This window comes from Euphorbia lathyris, chromosome 5, assembly GCF_963576675.1.
Source record: "Euphorbia lathyris chromosome 5, ddEupLath1.1, whole genome shotgun sequence".
NCBI classification, from domain to species: Eukaryota; Viridiplantae; Streptophyta; class Magnoliopsida; order Malpighiales; family Euphorbiaceae; genus Euphorbia; species Euphorbia lathyris.
Window position 1 is genome coordinate 74,260,218 of NC_088914.1, and position 22,777 is coordinate 74,282,994.

General features: G+C 33.7%; 1 non-coding gene and 1 pseudogene across 1 annotated transcript; both read left to right on the plus strand.

The window, feature by feature from the left end:
- Positions 1-12,899: 12,899 nt before the first annotated feature.
- Positions 12,900-13,006, plus strand: LOC136231470 (small nucleolar RNA R71). Its single transcript, XR_010689850.1, has one exon. It is a non-coding gene; the product is annotated as a small nucleolar RNA R71 (small nucleolar RNA).
- Positions 13,007-19,490: 6,484 nt separating this feature from the next.
- Positions 19,491-20,959, plus strand: LOC136228801 (uncharacterized acetyltransferase At3g50280-like; annotated as a pseudogene).
- Positions 20,960-22,777: the final 1,818 nt, after the last annotated feature.

Consider the following 22,777-nt stretch of genomic DNA (forward strand, 5'->3'; position numbering starts at 1 on the left):
AAGCTGCTGAGTTTCCCAATAGATAATCATTTGAATGAAAGAAAGCGTGTTTGACAGTAGGATAAATAGAAGTTGAAGAGACTAAATAATCTTTTATAAATAGTATCGTTCTCTCTATTGTTCGTATTTTTTTAGTAGAAGTTGAATTGAAGCAAAGATGTCAGGAAGTAGTTCGAGTTCTTTGAAGAGAAAGAGGTCTTCTTCTCCTGTTGAACAATGAGTACGTAAAGCAGGGAGTGAAATTCCTGATGAGCTATTTAAAGTTATTGAAGATATGGAGAAAACTTTTATGGAAGGGGATATTGACGACATCATAAAGAAGCTGAAGGGCATGAAGGCTTTTATGTCTTTATTTTGTGACTCAATGATGTCTTTCATTGAGAAATGAGAGGAGGAGAAAGCGGAGTTGAAGGAGGAGCTGGAGGAAGTGAAAAAGAATCTGAAGAACAAGATTCAGCAATATAACAATTAGATTTTAGGTCCTAATAATGATTTTATTTAATGTTTTTTTATTGTGAATAATTGTTTTGATTTTTATGTTTGCATGTTTTTTATGTTTTTTTTATTTAATGATATATTTTGTTATGTTTTTACTTATTTCTCCCAGAAGTTGCCTTTTTTTACTGCTATATATTATTAATGTCCATATATTATTAATGTAAACACAAGTTGTTTGAAATTAAAACACAGGTTTTCGAAATGAAGTCAAATAAGAAAATATACTGCTAGAGGAAAGAAAGTTTAGACATAGGGAATTTACCTTATTTCTTTGCTTTTTCTAGACAGTTTCTAATGTCGTGGTGGCACAATTGATTACAACCTTTGCACATCCTTTGTTGTTTCTGTGTTTGTTCAATTGCTTTCTCTTTTTCTCCCTTCAATCTTTTCTCACTGTTTGTAACATGAATCTCAGTTCCTTTGTTTTTAGAAATTTTAGGTTCTTTGATTAGAACTTCAGAGGGCCGACTTGTTCCAACCAACATCTCTATGTCTTGAATTTTAGTAGAATTGTTGATGTTCTTTATTTTCTTTGCTTCCAACTCTGTCCTCAATGCTTGAATGTTTTTTGTGAGATTATTTAGGTCCACGTCATCCCCTTTAGCCAAACACACAGTCATGTGAATCTCAGACCATAAGTTATTCAACATTATTTTCTTACCCATTGTTCTAGCACATTCTTCTATAACATTATTTTGCAATTTATCTCTGGTAAGATTTTCCATCTGTTATCAAGCAAGTCGGCTCATTGTTGTCCATTGCTTTGAGAAATGTTTTAAAAACCCACTCAAATGATGTAATATCTTCGTTAGCCACGAAACAAGATACAAATGTAATACATTTTTTGTGGTTGTCAACCCCAGTAAATGGTCCAAATATCATATTGTACCTGTTCAGTGTAGCTGTTGAGCGATTTCCGCAAGTGCACGGTATACGCTTGTAGTAATAAAAGATATCGAACCCACAGGGAACGCTTTTTAACTAAAACTTTATTTAATTCGATTTAATCACGTGTTTAGGTTTAATAAAAGAAATACGTTTAGTTGATGGAATAAGTTTTGGTAAATTAGGATTAGATAGAAAGATTATATCGAGTTTAGAGAACAATTCCGTTTGGAATTTTGATTACAAAACAGATACTTCCGTAATCGGAATGAAATAGATCTTATTTTCATAAAGCAAAGTAAACAACTTTAACTTTGTGAGATTATGGACATGTAACAATATAATAATTTACTCAATTAAATGGCTTCGAACCATAGAAATCCCTCTAGCGTAGAGACGATTCCTACCTTAATCAAACTAGTGTTTTACTTCTGATAAGTCCCGATCAGCGATCATGTCATCCATAAAAACTAAATTTGTTAAGTGTTCAACAAAGTTCTTATAAGAATAAGATGGAATAGAACGTTTTAATAAAAACACTAATATATCATTTTGATTAGAGAACAATTCCGTTTGGAATTTTGATTACAAAACAGATACTTCCGTAATCGGAATGAAATAGATCTTATTTTCATAAAGCAAAGTAAACAACTTTAACTTTGTGAGATTATGGACATGTAACAATATAATAATTTACTCAATTAAATGGCTTCGAACCATAGAAATCCCTCTAGCGTAGAGACGATTCCTACCTTAATCAAACTAGTGTTTTACTTCTGATAAGTCGCGATCAGCGATCATGTCATCCATAAAAACTAAATTTGTTAAGTGTTCAACAAAGTTCTTATAAGAATAAGATGGAATAGAACGTTTTAATAAAAACACTAATATATCATTTTGAAAATCATTTTGTCAGAACAATATCAAAATAACAACAGTAAGAATATATTGAATAAATAAGTATATCGTTAATTGAAATGTGAATTTTCACAAGTTAACAGAGAAGTAGAAACTTGGATAGCATTGTAACGAAGACTTTGAGATCCGGGTCGTCAATCTTTCTCTCAAACTTCGTAGGCTCGTCAAACCATATGCGCTTCAGCCGTCAATTCTTCTCGCTGGATCTTTGGAATAGAGACTGGTCCCGTCCACTATCAGAATGAAAACTAAACTAATACTGTGTTTATAACTAATCTAAATACAATTCGTGCACAACACGATTGCTTACAGAAATGAAATCTAACTTTCTGATTCTTTTCTGAATCAGAAACTCAACATAACAACTTTCTTCTCTAATTTCTCTAACTTTTCCAACTTAACCAACCTTGATTTCTGAAATGGATCACTTATTTATAGTTGGCGAAGGGTTGTAAATGACGGGTCGTGTCTTCTGGTGAAGGGTTGCTTTTATCCGAACGAACAGACGCGTTTTTACGAATTAAACATGTGTTTTGTGTGCAGGAAGACTTGCTGTCGCGACTGAGATTCTGAAAATCTCAGTCGCGATAGGGGGTATAGGGGCGAGCTTGAATACGTTGTTTTCCCCCGGTCTGGCCTCCGTAAGTCGCGACTGAGATTTTGAGAATCTCAGTCGCGACAGAGAGTTTTCCTCCCTGGCGTTCGACTGTTTTTCATCCTCCTCGAGCGTTCTTCTAGCTGATATGCATTCTCGGTACGTTTTTAAGGTTTTTCCTCCATTTTAGCTCCGTTTTAGCTCCGTTTTCCCTCATATTTGGATTTTACCAAATATTTAGGTACCTTGCATCAAAGAAGTAAATAAAGATGTAAAAGTATTCCAAATGAATATAATTAGCATGATTTTAATGTAAATTTAACGTATTTATATATGATATTTTAGGTATATTTTGGGCTTAACAAACTCCCACACTTAAGCTTTTGCTAGTCACGAGCAAAATTTCACTGAATTTATTCTTTAATCAATCTCTTTATAAATAGAATATATACCCATATATTCCTCTTTGAATTAGTTAAACCGAAAGATAAACTTTTCATGGTAAATTTATACGCAAGGTATCAAACTAGCTAGTGTAAAAGAGATATATTACTCGTCTTGTATTTCAATTTTTATATTAAAGTATTCGGGACGGTGTAAGCACGCATGTTTCTGAATCTTTCGTCTCAAGGCATTTCTAAGCACAAAATTTCCTTTCCCATACCTAAACTATTACAAATATGGATTTAAGGACTTAGGTTTAATATATTTGCTTAGTTACGCCCAAGATAAGGGTGGTCTCGATCGTAACTTTATACGCATTTTATTTGCTTTCGTGTTCGTTTAAGAGGTACCGACCATGCCATGGGTGGACGCAATCGTTACTTAAAACTTTAAACACGTTTAATTTTGCTTTAATTTTTTAACGTTCCTTTCATACCTCGACCGTGATAAGGGTGGTCGCAATCGTGGCCAAAAGTAAACGATACTTAATTTTCTTCCCTTTCATACCTCGATTGTGATAAGGTTGGTCTCAATCGTGGCCAAAAGTTAAGAATACGACTACTTGATTTAATATGAAAATAAAATTGGGAAAGAAAAATAACACATTCATCCTATATTGACTTGAAATTCAACATGTATTATGGCTAAAGTTTCCTTAAAAACTTCAATTGGTTTTTAATGTAAGACGAAAAATAATATCGAGCTAAAAAGCTAAAGTTATTAGTTCGATTTATGCCTATAAACCTAATTAAAAATTGAAAATAAGATTTATATTTATCATGAATTCATGATATAAAATAGAGATTTGAAACTAAAGAAATTTTACTTATATACATTTACTCGAGACGTTTTTTTGATAAAATCGCATCGGAGATTTGTAAAAATATTTGTAAAAATATAGCCCGTATAGAAATATTTATTTCTATCAATAATGATAACCTTAAAATATGCTTAACATTATTTTGAAAGTTAAAGTGTTTGAAAACATATGAAATATTTTCTTTAACAAAAATTTATCCTTTATGAAAAATTGCTATTATTTGTGAAAAAGTGTTGCAAGGGAAAAAGTGTTGCAAAAATTGATGCATTTGTTTTTGAAAAATTGTTGCATATTATACTTTACTTAAAATTGAATAACAACATGCATTTAAAAATATATAGCATTCATTCTCATTTGTTGTATTCATTCGTACTTAAAAATAAAATGGATATGAAATACCTCCTCCCACACTTAATTTGGACCATGTCCTCATTGGTGCAAAAAGCGATAAAACACGAAAAATAGTACGAAATAAATCATACGAATTAGAAATGAAAAATATAGTACCATAACATTCAAACATTAATAATAAAGATAATTGAACCAAACATAAGTAAAAATATTGTACCAAACCGAATAAAACATAATAATAATAACGAAAATGAGTTAAAGAGAGAAACGATAAAACCTATCAAGGTGATGGTGGTGGAGAAGGCGTAGTCTCAACTCCTTGACGTCGGAAGAAAGAGAGCATCCGGCGACGAGTAGACTTGTGCTCACGACTTAATGTAGTGATCCTTGAACTCATTTCGGCATTATTGGCAACGACTTCATCTAACCGCAAATTCATGTGACGGTTATGCTCGTTCATTTGTGTCAAAACACGTTGCCATCCAACTTGTTCTTCTTCATTTGGTTCCATATTTGCTTGCTCGGTGGCATTAACATCAACATTCTCCTCTTCTTCTTCGTCTTCATCAAATTCCTCTTCATCCTCCTCATCATCATCTTGGGCACCTAAGCCTTGAGAACCCGAGGCTTCACTACTCATCGTAGCAAAAACACGTCTTGTGCGATCCGCATAAGATATAAAAGCGGGTGGTCCCAACTTCTTTAATAAATTGGCCCTTTGAAGTGCCGTGAGATCCAATGATGGTAAACCAACATGAGACATATTTTGATAATCCGCTAATTCACCTCGAGCGCCCAAAACAATGCCGGTAATCAAATTACCCATAGGCACTTGCTTATTGCGGGACTTGGAAGCTCGAACTAAATTAGTAAATATCATCTCAATACTATCAATTGTCAAACCTTTAAAAATATCATCAAACACAACCAAATCACGAACTTGCACTTTCGAACTTTCACCCCGACCAAATAAGGAGAATGATAAAAACTTGTGAAAGAAGAATACACAATCATCCTTAATTAGCTTACTAGATGTATTCTTTGGACTAAAAACATCTAAACCGGTTAAAGAATTCCAAACCGTGTGTGAATCAAAAGGCTTTGGCTTTGAATAAAAATTTCGAGTAGGAAAACCAAACCAACAGTTCATGGCCGCATAATTAACATCATAACGGACTCCATCACTCCGAAAAGAGATAACTCCTTTCTTCTTGTCATAGGTTAGAGTAACCAAAAACTCAATAATATGCGTTTTAAGACTAGGAAAACGCATACTAGCAAATCATTTCCAACCAAGAACGGTAAGAAATTCATCAATACGCTCGGTAAAAGAAAGTGTATTTACCGTATCGGTGTCAAGAAAAGGCATATCCACGAACTCTACGAGGACATTAGAAAACCGGCGATATTTGCGTCCTTCGGCTTCCGACGTGATATCGAACGGTGCTCCATATTGAACCCGTAATCTATTGATCTCGGTGGCCTTGGCTTTGTTTGCAACGGTCTTTTGTCTAGGCATATTGTTTTGGTTTGTGAATTTAGGGTGAAAATAGATGAAAATATGAAAGGATGAAAGTTAGAATGAAAGATAATGGTGGTGAATTGGGGAAGAAGATGAATAGGGTAAAAATTTATGGGGAAGAGGAGTGAATCTTGTTATTGGGAAGAGAAAAGATGATTGATTGGTGTAAAAATAGGTGATATATATAGGTGTAAGTAATAGGTATTGATTAGGATAGTTGAATAGGTAGTAAATAGAGTAGGAATAGGAAAAGATGGTGAAAATTTCGCCCAATCCCGCACCTGCAGGTCGCAAGTCGCGACTGAGATTTTCAAAATCTCAGTCGCGACAGCAAGTAGGGAAGGGGCGAATTTTTGCTGAAAAAATTTTCCTCTGTTGTCTCAACTGAGAATTCGAAATCTCAACTGAGATTTTGAAAAATCTGGATAAAAGTGGGACTGTTTTTGATGATTTTAACACTTCAAAACCAATTCCTCCATGAAGTAAGTGACATTAATGTAAATATTAATCCCTGAAACTGAGATAAACAAAACTGAAAAATTAAATTGAAGGAAACCCGAAGGTTGTTCCTTAAGATAAAAGAAATAAACTGAAGAATTAATGCACTTTTATTTATCATTTGTAAACAATACCATAATATACATCTACATAGAAACATTATAAAAACATAATTTACAATCAAGCACTCATATATATATTAAAAACAACAAACAGAAACACATAAAATATATATATCCCTAACTAAATGACAGACGACGTGCATTAGCCCTTTTAATCTTCGTTTGAACGAAGACTTGCCTCTCTGGTGCAGAAAGGAATGTTGGACCAGAACGGAAAACTCGTTTAACAAGTCCCTCGTTCTCCAAGAACTCGTAGTCTAAAATCGGGTATGGTTCTGTATCAGTCCAAGGGACAGAAATGGTTCCCTTGGCTCCTAAAATTATTCCACATATGATGTTGGCGAACCCAATCTTCCGTTTCTTCGAACGTGAAGCAGCAACTAACCCCTCCATTAAAATCTTTGAGGAGTTAACTGAGTTGTCTGGGAAAATGTCACCCAACACATAAAGATCAGTATCTTTCACAATATTGCTACTGACTCGACCAAAAAGGCTGTGACAGAGGAACTTATGCAGATACAACATGGAATTAGAATTAATGGATTTGTTGAAGGCAAGACGTGGATTGAATCGTCTAAATCCTGTTAGCATCCTCCATATGTCTCCAGAAGTCATATCCCTTCCAGGATGGTGTTGAGTTGTGTCTCGGGGTGGAAATCCAAACCAATTGTGAAGTTCTGGATAGCCAAAAGTAAATACCTTCCCCTCACAATGAAAACTGAGACGAACACGTCTCTTGTTGACGAATCGAACTGTGGAGAAAAATTCCAGAACCCAATTTCCAATAATAGGAAATTTCATATGAACAAATTTGGTCCAACCCAAATTATTCAGATACCGATCAATTGCTTCGCTTATCCCGAGTTCCTCGTTCAGAAACTCGTCCAGATACATCATGCCAAAGAACTGAGCATATCTGAATTGCATAAAACGTTTCCCCTCGTCATGGTTATAAATGGGAAACCATGCTCCATATCTATCGGAGATATCAACTTTCTCCTTTCGAGAAGGATTTTGTTTTTGAATTTTCTTCAAAGACTTAGTCATGTTTGTGATAGAAAAGAAAAATGAAGTCTGTAGGATTTGAGATCTTGAGAAAGAAATTTAGAAAGATGAAGTGAAATGGAAGAAGTCTGATCCTACAGGAATATATCAGAACTATAAGTGAAAGGTTATTTCTATTAGAAAGAAATAGGTGTCAAAGTGATACCTCTTCGATTCAACTGACAGAAAATTTTAAAGAAAGAAGACTGTAATCACTTACAGTTATTTCAAATGTAAAAAGACAGAAAATTTCTCAACTGAGATTTTCGGAATCTCAACTGAGATTTCCAAATCCTGGAACATAGAAAATCTCAACTGAGATTTCTGCATATATAATTTCTAAATAACATTTAACACTTAATGAAAATTTTCAAAACATGACTAAATTAAAATTTTAATGTGAATAAAACTCATTTGTACTTAATGATAAAAAAATAAAAAAAATTAAAATTAAAATAATATAAAAAGAAATAAATTAAAAAGAAAACAAATAAATTAAAAAGAAAAAGAATGAAAATAAGAAAAGCTATAAATTAAAAACATAAAAATCAAAGAAATTAATTTTTATAAAATTTATCCACGGATTCAATTGCTTGAATAGGAGCTCCGTCGAAATAAATTTTGCAACGATTACCATTGACCTTAAATCGGTCGCCATTAGACTTTTCTAGCTCCAATGTTCCGTAATCAAATGTTTGAACAACCAAAAATGGTCCAGCCCATCTAGATTTTAGCTTACCTGGAAATAATTTTAATCTAGAATTAAAAAGTAAGACCTTATCTCCAACATTAAAGTTTTTAATTTTGATTTTGGAATCATGCCACTTTTTAATTTTCTCCTTATAAATGCTCGCATTTTCGTAGGACAAATAGCGTAATTCATCCAACTCGTTTAAGTCAAACAAACGGTTTTTTCCTGCACTCTGCAAATCATAATTAAGGGTTTTTATAGCCCAATATGCTTTATGTTCTAATTCAACCGGCAAATGACAAGCTTTACCATAGACTAATCTATAAGGTGTCATCCCGATAGGTGTTTTAAATGCAGAACGGTATGCCCATAGTGCATCGTCAAGTTTATGTGCCCAGTCTCTTCTAGAAGACGAAACTGTTTTCTCAAGTATCCATTTGAGTTCTCTATTTGAAATTTCTGCTTGACCATTCGTTTGAGGATGGTACGGTGTAGAGATATGATGGTGTACTCCGTATTTTTTCATAAGTGACTCAAAAGCTCTATTTACGAAGTGAGTACCACCGTCGCTTACCATAACTCTAGGAACTCCAAATCGACAGAATATTGAATTTAAAAACTTAACAACTACTTTAGAATCATTTGTCGGGGTTGCAATTGCTTCAACCCACTTTGAAACATAATCTACGGCTACTAATATATAATTTTTGCCAAAAGAAAGAGGAAAAGGACCCGTGAAATCAATTCCCCATACGTCGAAGATTTCAACTTCCAATATGTTCTTAAGAGGCATCTCATCTTTCCTTCCTATATTCCCCGTTCTTTGACATTTATCACAGCGGAGAATAAATGAACGGACATCTTTAAACAGAGTAGGCCAAAAGAATCCGCATTCAAGTATTCTAGCTGCTGTTTTGCTTACGCTATTATGACCTCCGTAAGCGCTAGCATGACATTCTATCATTATAGATTCATGTTCAAACTCACTAACACATCTCCTAAATATTCCATCGCCGCATGTTTTGAACAAGAATGGATCTTCCCAAAAATATTTCTTAACTTCTGAAAAGAATTTCTTCTTTTGCTGGTAAGTCAATCCATCTGGCACAACATGTGCAGCTAAGTAATTGGCTATATCCGCATACCATGGAGTTATGACACTTTGTAATTGCATGAGATGTTCATCGGGGAAATCATCTCGAATGCCTGATGTTTCACCGATGGGACCGTTTTCATCCTCAAGTCTTGATAGATGATCGGCGACCAGGTTTTCAACTCCCTTTTTGTCTTTAATCTCAATGTCAAATTCTTGCAATAGTAAAACCCATCTAATAAGACGTGGTTTTACATCTTTTTTAGCAAATAAATATCGTAAAGCTGCATGATCAGTATAAATGATAACTTTAGATCCTAACAAATATGATCGGAACTTATCACATGCAAAAACTACTGCTAACATTTCTTTTTCAGTTGTGGTGTAATTTAGTTGTGCACCGGACAATGTGTGACTCGCATAATATATAACATGAAGTTTCTTATCCTTCCTTTGACCTAATACACATCCTACAGCTAAGTCACTCGCATCACACATAATTTCGAAAGGTAGATTCCAATCGGGTTTTGATATTATAGGCGTACTGACTAAAGCCGTTTTCAAAGTATTGAAAGCTTGTAAACAATCTTTATTAAAATCAAAAGTTGAATCCTTCATAAGCAAATTAGTAAGTGGTTTGGAGATTACAGAAAAGTTCTTTATAAACCGTCTGTAAAAACCTGCATGACCTAAAAATGATCTTACTCCCTTAACAGTGGTTGGTGGGGGTAATTTTTCTATAACTGAAGTCTTTGCTCTGTCCACTTCTAAACCTTTTTCAGAAATTTTATGACCTAAAACAATTCCTTCATCTACCATGAAATGACATTTTTCCCAATTTAAAACTAAATTCGTTTCCTCACATCTAGACAATACTTTATCTAAGTTCTGTAAACATGCATTGAAAGAATCTCCATAAACTGAAAAATCATCCATGAAAACTTCCATTATGTCTTCAATGAAGTCATTAAATATTGCTGTCATACATCGTTGAAAAGTTGCTGGTGCATTACATAGACCAAAAGGCATTCTCCTATATGCAAATGTTCCGTAAGGACATGTGAAGGTTGTTTTGTCTTGGTCATCCGGGTAAATGTAAATTTGAAAGAATCCGGAATAACCGTCTAGAAAACAGTAAAATGCATGACCGGCTATCCTTTCGATCATTTGATCAATGAAAGGTAGAGGAAAATGATCTTTCCTGGTTGCTTTGTTTAGGTTCCTATAGTCTATACAAACCCTCCAACCGGTGGTGGTTCGTGTAGGTATAAGTTCACCTTCATCATTTCTTACAACAGTTATGCCTCCCTTTTTAGGTACACAATGGATTGGACTAACCCACTCACTATCCGAGATCGGATAAATGATTCCATTGTCTAAAAGTTTAGTAATCTCATTTTTGACTACTTCCTTCATGTTCGGATTTAAGCGTCTTTGCCTATCCGCTTTAGGTGGCTTATCTTCTTCTAAATGAATTCTATGCATTACTATACTAGGATTAATTCCTTTTAGGTCTAAAATTTGCCATCCCATACTTCCTATCCTATTTCTAACAACATGCTTCAATTTTTCTTCTTGATCGCTTGTTAATTTGTTAGAAATAATTATAGGTAGAGAATCGCCTTCGCCTAAGAAAGCGTACCTCAAATGACTGGGTAACTCTTTAAGTTCTAATTTAGGGGGTGTTACGATCGAAGGCGGAACTGGTCCATCTTCTCTAATCAAAGGCTCTGGGTCCTTATCATCTAATTCCTCGTCTACTATAGGTTCAATTATTTCTTCACTTTGAATTACATCATTCACACATTCCTCGACTAAATCAAGTTTCATACAAGCGAATTCCTCCATAGGGTATTTCATCGCTTTGTTCATGTTAAACTCGACCTTATCTTCTCCTATCCTTAAAACTACCTTCCCTTCCGACACATCTACTAGAGCGCGTCCCGTGTTCATAAACGGTCTGCCAAAAATTAAAGGGCAATTTACATCATATGCAAAGTCTAAGATAACAAAATCGGTAGGAAAAATAAATTTATCGACTTTGACTAAAACATCTTCAATTATACCATACGGCCTTTTAGTGGTTTGATCCGCTAATTGCAAAACCATATTGGTACGTTTGATATCTTCTTCTAAACCTAACTTGTTAAAAATAGACAATGACTTTAAGTTTATACTTGCTCCTAAATCACAAAGACAACTTGGGAATTCAATATCTCCCAACTTACACGGAATAGTAAAACATCCGGGATCTTTGAGTTTAGTGGGCAAATTACTTGATACTATTGAACTACAGTCTTCTGTTAACGAAATGGATGAAATTCCTTCCCAACTGATTTTCTTTGAAATCAAATCCTTTAAAAACTTACCATAGTTAGGAATTTGTGTTATTGCATCCATAAACGTCAAATTGATATGCAAATTTTTAAGTTTATCCAAAAACATTAGAAGTTGTTTATCATAGTCCTTATTTCGGACTTTGTGCGGAAAAGGTGGTTTGGGTACAAAAGTTTTAGTACCTGTGTCAAATGGTGAAATATTTGTGTTTAAGATATCTTCTTTGGACTTCGGTAAATCAGTTCCTTGTAATGTTGCATCTTTGGGCATTTCAGGCCCTTGATAATTTTTTCCTGAACGAAGAGTAATAGCCTTCACCTGCTCTTTCGGATTTTCTTCCGTATGGCTGGGAAGACTTCCCTCTTTTCGGGATGGAATTGATTTAGCAAGTTGACCAATTTGAACCTCCAAATTATGGATGCTAGATGAGTGGTTTTTAATAAGCTGATCGAATTTATTTTCGATCCGTTTAAAACCATCGTCGTGATTACTTATTTTTCCACTGATAGCATCTATAAACTTGTCGATTTTAGAAGATAAAGTGCTAATCGTATCTCTTGACTGATTTTGATAATTAGTGGTACGATTTTGATTAGCACTAATATAATTGTTACTGTTATCTTTCCAATTAAAGTTAGGATGATTCCTCCATCCAGAATTATAAGTATTAGAATAAGGATTATTAGTTTGGTTTTGCCCTTGGACAAAATTTACCTGTTCAATCTTACTCATATTTTCGTAATCCACATCCGTTTGGATTGGATTACCATTGGTATCGTGTGGTGCCATAAACTGGTCAATTTTATGCGATAAAGCAGAAAATTAGGCTTGTAGCATCGCGACTGGATCAAGTTAAACTATACCTTTAACTGACGATGAGGTTGAGGATGATGGTTTTGCCACCGGCATATGTCCACGTTCCGCGGGCCACATACTGCTGTTGATTGCCATTTCCTCAAAAAGTTCTCTCGCTTGGGCTGATGTTTTCTTCATAAATAGCCCTCCCGACATAGCATCTAATGAACCCCTAGTTGTAGGATTCAGTCCATTGTAAAATGTTTGCATTAAAAGTTCAGTGGGTAATTGGTGGTGTGGGCATAAACGTTGAAGTTCTTTAAAACGTTCCCAAGTTTCATAAAGGGTCTCATTATCATTTTGAGAAAAAGATGTTAACTCCTTTATGACTCTTGCGGTTTTTGCTAAAGGAAAATATTTAGATAAAAACGCTTGGGCTAATTGTTCCCAAATGGCAAAAGTTGCGGCTGGCATAGAAGTTAACCATTCTTTGGCTCTATCCTTCAAAGTGAAAGGAAAGAGGCGAAGTTTGATTGCTTCTGCAGTCACATCTGGAATTTTAAATGTGTCACAAATTTCTAGGAAATTTGTTAAATGGGTGTTAGGATTTTCGTTAGGTAACCCGTAAAATGTTACATTATTTTGCAACATATTAAGCAAAGCTGGCTTAATTTCAAATTGATTTGCGGTGATTCTGGGTCTAACGATACTATTGGTTACACCGGCCACACCTGGCCTAGCATATTCCATAAGTGTTGGTGGGTCTGCCATTTTTCCTGGCTCGGTATGTGTTTTTACTGGGGTCTTATTTTTGTTTTTCTTATTTTTCTTGTTCTTCCTAATGGTTTTCTCAATTTCTAGGTCTATAGGGTCTGGTGCAATGCCTGAATTTCGAGAACTGCGCATGAACCTGAAATCTTGCACGAACCGAAACTACCTACAAAACAGAATTTGATAAATAAATAAATTAGTATATGAAAATTATTAAATTATAGAAGTTAAAATAAGTATGTTTAAACCTAGATTCGAAATAAAACACGAAAAATTTAAAATTTTATCAAAAATTTTGGCGTTCCCCGGCAACGGCGCCAAAAACTTGTTGAGCGATTTCCGCAAGTGCACGGTATACGCTTGTAGTAATAAAAGATATCGAACCCACAGGGAACGCTTTTTAACTAAAACTTTATTTAATTCGGTTTAATCACGTGTTTAGGTTTAATAAAAGAAATACGTTTAGTTGATGGAATAGGTTTTGGTAAATTAGGATTAGATAGAAAGATTATATCGAGTTTAGAGAACAATTCCGTTTGGAATTTTGATTACAAAACAGATACTTCCGTAATCGGAATGAAATAGATCTTATTTTCATAAAGCAAAGTAAACAACTTTAACTTTGTGAGATTATGGACATGTAACAATATAATAATTTACTCAATTAAATGGCTTCGAACCATAGAAATCCCTCTAGCGTAGAGACGATTCCTACCTTAATCAAACTAGTGTTTTACTTCTGATAAGCCGCGATCAGCGATCATGTCATCCATAAAAACTAAATTTGTTAAGTGTTCAACAAAGTTCTTATAAGAATAAGATGGAATAGAATGTTTTAATAAAAACACCAATATATCATTTTGAAAATCATTTTGTCAGAACAATATCAAAATAACAACAGTAAGAATATATTGAATAAATAAGTATATCATTAATTGAAATGTGAATTTTCACAAGTTAACAGAGAAGTAGAAACTTGGATAGCTTTGTAACGAAGACTTTGAGATCCGGGTCGTCAATCTTTCTCTCAAACTTCGTAAGCTCGTCAAACCATATGCGCTTCAGCCGTCAATTCTTCTCGCTGGATCTTTGGAATAGAGACTGGTCCCGTCCACTATCAGAATGAAAACTAAACTAATACTGTGTTTATAACTAATCTAAATACAATTCGTGCACAACACGATTGCTTACAGAAATGAAATCTAACTTTCTGATTCTTTTCTGAATCAGAAACTCAACATAACAACTTTCTTCTCTAATTTCTCTAACTTTTCCAACTTAACCAACCTTGATTTCTGAAATGGATCACTTAGTTATAGTTGGTGAAGGGTTGTAAATGACGGGTCGTGTCTGCTGGTGAAGGGTTGCTTTTATCCGAACGAACAGACGCGTTTTTACGAATTAAACATGTGTTTTGTGTGCAGGAAGACTTGCTGTCGCGACTGAGATTCTGAAAATCTCATTCGCGACAGGGGGTATAGGGGCGAGCTTGAATACGTTGTTTTCCCTCGGTCTGGCCTCCGTAAGTCGCGACTGAGATTTTGAGAATCTCAGTCGCGACAGAGAGTTTTCCTCCCTGGCGTTCGACTGTTTTTCGTCCTCCTCGAGCGTTCTTCTGGCTGATATGCATTCTCGGTACGTTTTTAAGGTTTTTCCTCCATTTTAGCTCTGTTTTAGCTCCGTTTTCGCTCCTATTTGGATTTTACCAAATATTTAGGTACCTTGCATCAAAGAAGTAAATAAAGACGTAAAAGTATTCCAAATGAATATAATTAGCATGATTTTAATGTAAATTTAACGTATTTATATATGATATTTTAGGTATATTTTGGGCTTGACAGTAGCATAAAAATAAGTTTTTTGTTTGAAGAACATGACATTTGTATTGGAACAACATAAGTTTTCTGTTGCAACACCAGTATATGAAGGGCAGAAACCAATAATTTTATGTCAAAGATTATTATGTAGTACTTGTTTGTGCTATATGTGGTGTCAAATGAGACCATATCACCATAAAGAGCATAATTTTTGATACATACAGGGTCTGCCTATAAAGCTCTACAGAATCTGTCGTCTTGATCTACTTCAAATTCGAAAAATAATGCACTCCATAACTCCTTTTTTTTTCTGAAAATTATCTACGAACATTTGTGCATCTGAATCCTTAATATAGGCTTTCAAGTCTCTCTGGAAGTTTTTAAAATCTATCTTCGATGCACCAATATTTTCATCCTCCATAAAGTTCCTTTGCTTGTCTATAAGTTTTCAGAGGACCAACATTCATCTATTCAACCAAATCAGATTTTTTATTTTTAGATGAAATGAGGAAAATTATATAACTAATCAGTTTAGTATTTACAATGCATAACTATTATGAAGAAGATGGTTTACCTTTGCATTATCAACTACCATTTTTTTGAGTAGAATGTTCATGTTCCTGCCATCTTTTTGATATTATACACATCCTGAAGTGTAAAGAATATGATTATGTTCTTCTTTGAACTGTGTCACTTCATAGATTCCATTGTCAGAAAGTTTGATAATCATTTTAGCACTGCATCTTACACGACTGAGTGTCCTTTTTCTGGTTTTTATATCACTGGATGTCGCTTTTTTTCTGTGATATTTGTAACATTCTTTATTGCATACAAAAAATTGTTCTTTTTATAACACCTTGTTTTTTTTGATGTTAATACCCTACTATTAAATCCAGCAGCACATGCATATGATTTGTAGAATTCTTGAGCTTTATCATAATTCTCAAATATCATTCCAAGAGTAGGTTTTAACTCATTTGAATAATTAGACACCCATAATTTTATTCCGTTAGGACTGAGTCTTGTAATTACTTCTGGTGTGTAAGGTACAATTGTAGTAGAAGAGTAACTAGGCGAAAGTAAATCTACAAAACAGGTAAGAGAATCGAGATTAGGACAAAGATGTACTTAAAACAAATGGTATATTAGTTCGGAACAAACCATACATTTATTTCGAACAATTGGGCCATTCATTTGGAACAAATGATATAGTTACATGTCAACTCCGAAATCAGCTATTATTCAATAAACTTCCATTGTGTCACATTTTTATATCTTTAACCAAATATCCTAAAACTAATCATAGCTATTATTCAATGATATAGTTACATGTAACAAGTGGTACAATTTGTTAAAATTCAGACTACAATTTTTGTGAATAATTAGTGTAAGAAATCTATTATCAAGACAGTGAATAAATTGTTAATGTAAACAGATGTCAATATTTTCAATATATAGCAGATATAATTCGTTCGGAACAAACCATACATTTAGTAGGAACAAATGGTACATTCAGTTGGAACAAATAATATAGTTACATGGAACAACTGGTACAATGTGGTTGAATTCAGTCTACAGCCTTTGTGAATAATTAGGGTAAGAAATCTATTATCAAGACAGAGAATAAGTTTAGAACAACTATTATTAATGTGAACAGATCTCAATATTTTCAATATATATCAGATAAATTTCGAGTTGCAGATATAAGCAAAATACCAGAAGATGATGTTGTTCTGTTTGTCATTTTGGACTGATTATGGTCTTAATATTCCATATTTTGGTGTTCGGATTCCATATTCAGAGTGAATTATATGAATACAGATGAGAAATCGATCGATAATGTGGAGGACAAGAGAATCTATCAGTAATGGTGAAGAATGAACTTTGATTGCGTTTTTTGTGTGAGGAAGGCAGGAGAATGAAGTTGACGCGTGTTTTTTGAATTGAATTTTATTGCCAAAACTACGTAGTTTTGTTATATCACACTGGATCTCACCCACATATATATATATATATATATATATATATATATATATATATATATATATATTAATTGATTATTGATAATCAGTTTATTTGATTATGAGTTGTTTTGATAAACAATTCATTTGATTCCAGTTTATTTTGATTTGATAAAATGAGTTTTAAGCTTGGAATTTTATATTGTTAAATTCGATAAAATATTCGTGATTATATTTTTTAAAATATATTTTAAGTAGATTATTTTATATAAATTATTAAATAAATTCGGGATACTGAACATTGGTTTATGCTCAATAACCGTATTATGAAATTTTTTATATAGCAATAAAGTGAAGTATACAATTAAATCATCAATGCGTCAATCAAAGTGTCAAAATATAGGCATACTAACGTAGGTAGAACTATGTGGTTTTGATTCTCGATTTTAAAGATTAAAAGACGTTTGGGATACGTAAGAAGTTTGATAGAATTATCAAGTCCAAGCCAAATAATCAAATAAACTTTAGATAGTTCAAAAAAAAATTTATCTATTACAAAATAGATTCGTCTTTCAGATAGATAGAAGTTCGTCATTTTGTCTCTTCGTCGTACCCGATGTCGTTTAGGATCGGGTGTGACAGTTATCAATATCGAATAGAAAATCTAAACATATGGGTTTACTATTACTTGACTTGTTAATTAATTGTCATATGATCTTTCAAACATCAAAAAATTATTTGTTTGTTTTAGTAACGCTCTTCCATTCACTGCACTAAACTACACAACAATTTCTTGCAATAATTTGCTAAGGCTATGACGTTGTTTGGAGTATCCACAATTCGATGAGAAGAGAGATAGATAGCTCGCATGATAAATTTTTTGAAGCTAAATATTGATGCAACCTGTCGTATTCCTAACAATTCTATTAGGTTGGGTAGCATTCTGCATAATTATAATGAGGCATTTGTCCGAGCTTTCGAGATTCCGAGATGGGGACTACTTTCTCGAAGGCTGACAAAAGTATTAGGCCTCCATCAAATACATTTGTATTTATCACTGAGCAGGACTTCTATAACATGGTGATCAAAATGGATGGATCGAAAGTAGATTAGGAAATTCATTCATGCATCACAAATCTCTCTAAATTTGGTTCTATCATTAGTTTTTGTGATCTCTTTCTCTCTGGACGTTCCAATGTGTTTATCACTTATGTTAAAAAAACTATTAAGATAATGACTCACATGCTTACTGGTGCCGATTTGTTTTAGTCAGGTCTATTTTTTGGTATTCTAATCCTAACATTATTAGGATTCTAATGTATAATGATACAATATTCTTAATTGAAAAAAAAATCATTTTTGCAAAAATTAGTTGTTATTTATTAAAATAAAAAATGATGTTTAATTAAATGAATGATTTGCAAAAATTTATTTTATGTATCAATTTGAAATCAACAATAACACATATGTTGACATTTATTAAATAATTCAGTTGAATAATTTGTAAAAGATTTTCTCAAAAGAAATATAGAATTATCCAATTCGGGATTTTCTTTGGAAGGTGTCGTACATATCTTTAGTATATGTAATGTGGGGATATGTTTATTTTGTTAGATTTACACGATAACTCTGGATTGATAAATCCCTTTATTTTAACCCAACAAATGAATCTTTGTTTGAAGTAAAAATATTTGGAATTTTTATTCGATTGCGAAATAGATAGAAAATTACAAATCAAAATCTAAGTGGAATGCTCACAAAATCCATATTGCGAATTTTTTTTTTTTTTTTTTGCTAAAGAATGGATCAAAATGTTTCACATTTACCTATTAACGAGACCTTTTGCTAAAAAATGGATTCGTAATTAAATATAAATCTTCACATTTTTCTATTGGAGGGATTCGCAATTCAATAGAAGTCTTCGTATTCACCTATTTATATAATGCTCTTTTACTAAAAAAAAAAAGACTTCCCAGCAGATTAAAAGACTTCTCATTTATCTATTTATGAAGTTCTAGATGAAAGTTTAGTATTTATTGATTTGCAATTTAGTAATCACGAATCTAACTCATAAAACACGAAGTATCGCAAATGAACTCTAAACCCAACTCATTCTACTTCTAAACTAATAAATCAAACAAATAATAGAGTTAAATGAGTTAAAAGAACATCATTATAGCATTGACACTAACACCATCAAATATAACACATTAAATTCATGTTTTTTTAGATACACAGTAAATTACACAATAATTCTACACCGACAACCTTTCTTTAGGAATCATTATTTATAAATGCATGTGAAAATAAACTTCTATTCCTCACAGAAACAAGAAGAAAGAAATGGCAGAAATTCAAATAGTCTCCAAAACCTTAGTGAAACCCCTTGCAGAACCAAGCTTTAACAAGATTGAATTAACTTCAAGTGATCTGAATCTTCTTTTACTTGGTTCAATCCAAAAAGGTCTTCTCTTCCCTAAACCAAATTCATCATCTCTAACCTTAATCCAACATCTCAAAACCTCTTTTTCTCAAACTCTGCAAATCTTCTTCCCACTCGCGGGCCGATTTTCCACTATCCAATACCAAGATAACACCATCTCCTTTTTCATTGACTGCAACAATACCGGAGCCCAATTTATTCATGCCGTTGCTGAAAACCTCACCGTTTCTGATATTCTTCAACCCATCTTTATTCCTTCCATTGTCCAGTCATTCTTCCCCCTTACTCACATCAACAACATCGACGGCGTTTCTAATCCTCTCCTTGGAGTTCAAATCACTGAGCTTTCAGACGGAATCTTCATCGGCTGTACTATGAATCATTCAGTTGCTGATGGAACAACTTTCTGGAATTTCATTAACTCATGGTCCGAAACTCCCGTGGTTATGATGTAAATCAGATTTCTAAACCTCCTGTTTTTCAAAATTGGTTTCGTAACAAATGTCCCATCAGAATACCTGTTTCTACTATCAACAAAGCTTCTGTCAAATTCATTCCGTCCCCGTTGAAAGAAAGGGTTTTTCATTTCACCAAGGAAAAAATTGCTGTGCTGAAGGAAAAAGCAAATTCAGAGGCCGGAGTAGGAAACGGTGTGGTTATATCCTCTCTGCAATCAGTATTGGCGCATATCTGGCGAGGTGTGATTCGAAATGGAGGATCAGGACGTGATGAAGAAACAAAATTATTGTTACAAATGGGGTTTAGAAGAAGATTGCAGCCGGAAATACCTGATAGGTACTTCGGAAATGCAATTCATGGTGAGATGGTAGAAATTAAAGCAAGAGAAGTAATAGAGAAAGGAATTGGGTTTGTAGCTCTGAAAATGAACAAAATGATTAGTGGTTACACGAAAGAAAAGATAAGAGAAAGCATAGATTCATGGATTAAGGATCCTAAGATGCAGACAAGGAGTGAAATTGGGAATAGCCGAACCATAATGATAAGTAGCTCGCCTAGGTTTAATGTTTATGAGAATGATTTTGGATGGGGAAAGCCGAAAGCAGTGAGAAGTGGGCCTGCAAATAAGTTTCATGGGAAAATGACAGTATTTCCAGGCGTAGAACAAGGAAGTATTGATATTGAAGTTTGTGGTTCTCCTGAGGTTTTGGAGAGTATGGGAAATGATTCTGAGTTTATGAATGCTATTACTGTCTGATTTTCAATTTTCGGTTGTGAGCTACTGTGTAATTCATGAACATGGTTAGTTACTGTGGTCAACAATCTTTTGTTTAGTATGATTATGTTTGAGTAAATTACCCCAACTCTTATGGTATTTGAACTTTATCTTAGTCCACTTAATACCCGAATTTCATTTTGGCACAATGTATTTTTGACCGGGTAAGTGCAAATCAACCTGACTTTAATCATTTTTATACAAATGATTAGGATCCATCATGAACTAACCTAAAATGATTTCCCTACTCTTTAATAATTCTAGGGTCATAATTCTATGGTCATTGGAGTAAAATACAATGTGTGTCGGAGATTAATATAAGATCTATAATTAGGTTTAAACTATCCGCTTGATCTGTTAAATCTAAGGACAGATTTACGGTGGGGCAATGGAGTCATTTGCCCCCACTGAAATCTAGAAATTTTTAAAATCTCATAGAGTTATGTTTTAGATCTGAAGATTTGCCCGCTTCATTGAAGTTCTGTTGCTCGCCTTTTTCACGTAACTTTTTCCTGCAGTTTGTCCTTTTTTTACTTTTCTTTTGTCTGTACTTTTTTTTTCTCTTCTTAACTAGTGTTTTGCTTCTATGAATAGAATAATTGACTTGTTTTTTTTCATTTTCTTTTTCTTTCTTAACATTGAGAGTTCTGTTTTTTTTTTTTTTCATTTGGAACAATTACATTCATTTTTCTAGCTAATTAGTAAGGCCTTTATTAATTATTTTTCTTATATAATTAATAATTTCTTAGCATTAATTAGTGATTGAAGTCAAATTAATTAGATTATTTCTTTCATATGGTACAAATGCGTCTAAAACTAAATACATCATCTAAATCTAATTAATTTAACTTTGTTGTCCCATAATTAATTACATTGTTGTGATTTTGATAATTAGGGCTGTAAAAGAGTCGAGCTGTCCATGAGTAGCTCGGTGATCGGTTAAGCTCGTGACAAGATAAACGAGTTGCCTCGTAAGCAGCTCGTGAATAAACAAATTTCTAAACGAGCCGACCTCAAATACAAATTTGTGCTCAAACCGAATTTGAAGTTCAACTCGATTTTATTAACATTATAACGAGCCAAGTCTGAACAGATCAAAGCTCGGCTCGATTACAGCCATATATAATTTGCCCCCACTAGTCAAAAATCCTAGATCTGTCCCTGGTTAGGTAGATCAATTGGTTCCATAATATGGTATCACAGCTTCTTGGACCAAACAGTCTAGGATACGAGTCATATCAACCTCACTAATGTGTAGAATTAAAAAAGGCGTAATATATTACCAGCTCCCTGAACTTGTCCAAAATAGTATATTGGCTCCCTGAACTTTGCAAGTGTCTCACCAGCTCCCTAAACTTGCTTATTTCGTATCAGCAGCTCCATAAACGTGTCCATAAAAGTATATTAGCTCCCTGAACTTTGCAAGTATCTTACCAACTCCCTAAACTTGCTTATTCTGTAACAACTAAATACAAAAATTTATTAAACCTAAATTCTAAAAATACGTCTTCATCTATTCGAGAGGTAATTTTTTCGCTTCTCCTACCTTTCAACCTATTATAAGAGTTAGTGTTGCAGGTTCGAGAGATTGAATGGATGAGGATCGAGAGTTAGTATTATGGTTATTGTATTTAGTTGTTACAGAATAAGTAAGTTTGGGCAGTTGGTGAGACACTTGCAAGGTTTAGGGAGCTAATCTACTTTTATGGACAAGTTTAGGGAGCTGGTGATACGAAATAAGAAAGTTTGGAGAGCTGGTGAGACACTTGCAAAGTTCAGGGAGTCAATCTACTATTTTGGACAAGTTCAGGGAGCTGGTGATGTATTAGGCCATTAAAAAAAGATGGCGGGACGTGTGAGAGGGCATTTGTGTACAAGACTTGAAACAATCCCCAACCTCATCATCTTCATTCGGCTTATTGGCCAATTAGTGTCTAT